Source organism: Aegilops tauschii, unplaced genomic scaffold (genome assembly GCF_002575655.3).
Source record: "Aegilops tauschii subsp. strangulata cultivar AL8/78 unplaced genomic scaffold, Aet v6.0 ptg001278l_obj, whole genome shotgun sequence".
In the NCBI taxonomy this organism is placed as follows: Eukaryota; Viridiplantae; Streptophyta; class Magnoliopsida; order Poales; family Poaceae; genus Aegilops; species Aegilops tauschii.
In genome coordinates this window covers 1-1,465 of record NW_027333478.1, presented here as the reverse complement: position 1 = coordinate 1,465, position 1,465 = coordinate 1, and the positions used below count along the sequence as shown (strand labels likewise).

The following is a 1,465-nucleotide window of genomic DNA, read 5'->3' as shown; positions in this document are numbered from 1 at the left end:
TATATACAAGAAAAAAAAGTTTTGTTTGGTATACTGTGTGCTAAGTATTCTTTTCCTATCAATGAACTTTTCATAATTTTCATAATAGAATCCTCATATTCTATTATGAAAATTATGAAAAGTGGAGTATTCTTACAATAGGACTTACAACTTCCACCTATCTCTCCAAATCATAAGGTTAGTAAATCTTATTAATAAGAGCATAAAGACTTTCATTCTAGAAATTTTTAAAAAATCCAAAAAGCCTTTTCCATTTATCCATTTTAATTTCATCATTAAATAGAAACCCTTTTGGATTTTTTCATTGTATTGAAAGAATTTTCAAAATGTAAACGAGAAATTAATTAGAAAAAATTAGTTCTACAATTGCAAGTTAGAAAAAAGAAAATTCCAACTCTTTCAAGCAGTGTTTGTGTTTCTATTGGGCAAAGCAAGAGTTTATTGTAAAAAAAAAATGGAAACGATACTACCAAACGAAGTCTATTTTAATGAAAACTCTAATGTTCCTAAATTTTATGGACTTTCCCAATATCGACGATTCCCAAGATAATAGCTATTATTCTTTTAAGTTACCTATTATTTGAAGTTAGCCGCCATGGTGAAATTGGTAGACACGCTGCTCTTAGGAAGCAGTGCTCAAGCATCTCGGTTCGAATCCGAGTGGCGGCATTCTTGAAAAAGAATACAATAGATTAGAAATCAATTCGAAATTTACAATTTTGTAATGGGACCTTCCCCTTATGCTATTTGCAACTTTAGAACATATACTAACTCATATCTCTTTCTCAACGATTTCAATTGTGATTACGATTCATTTTATAACCTTATTAGTTCGTGAACTTGGAGGATTACGTGATTCGTCAGAAAAAGGAATGATAGTTACTTTTTTCTCTATAACAGGATTCTTAGTTTCTCGTTGGGCTTCCTCGGGACATTTTCCATTAAGTAATTTATATGAGTCATTGATCTTCCTTTCATGGGCCCTGTATATTCTTCATACCATTCCTAAAATACAGAACTCTAAAAATGATTTAAGCACAATAACTACGCCAAGTACTATTTTAACGCAAGGCTTTGCCACATCGGGTCTTTTAACTGAAATGCATCAATCCACGATACTAGTACCTGCTCTACAATCTCAGTGGTTAATGATGCATGTCAGTATGATGTTATTAAGCTATGCAACTCTTTTGTGCGGATCCTTATTATCTGCCGCTATTCTAATCATTAGATTTCGAAATAATTTCCATTTCTTTTCTAAAAAGAAAAAAAATGTTTTAAATAAAACATTTTTCTTTAGTGATATTAAATATTTTTATGCAAAAGAAGTGCTTTAAAAGAACCTCTGTCCCTTCATTTCCAAATTATTACAAATATCAATTAACGGAGCGTTTGGATTCTTGGAGTTATCGTGTCATTAGCCTAGGATTTACCCTTTTAACCGTAGGTATTCTTTGTGGAGCAG

General features: G+C 31.3%; 1 non-coding gene across 1 annotated transcript; it reads left to right on the top strand.

Moving 5' to 3' along the window:
- The first annotated feature begins 589 nt into the window (after positions 1-589).
- On the top strand, positions 590-669 carry TRNAL-UAG (transfer RNA leucine (anticodon UAG)). The gene has a single exon. It is a non-coding gene; the product is annotated as a tRNA-Leu (tRNA).
- Positions 670-1,465: the final 796 nt, after the last annotated feature.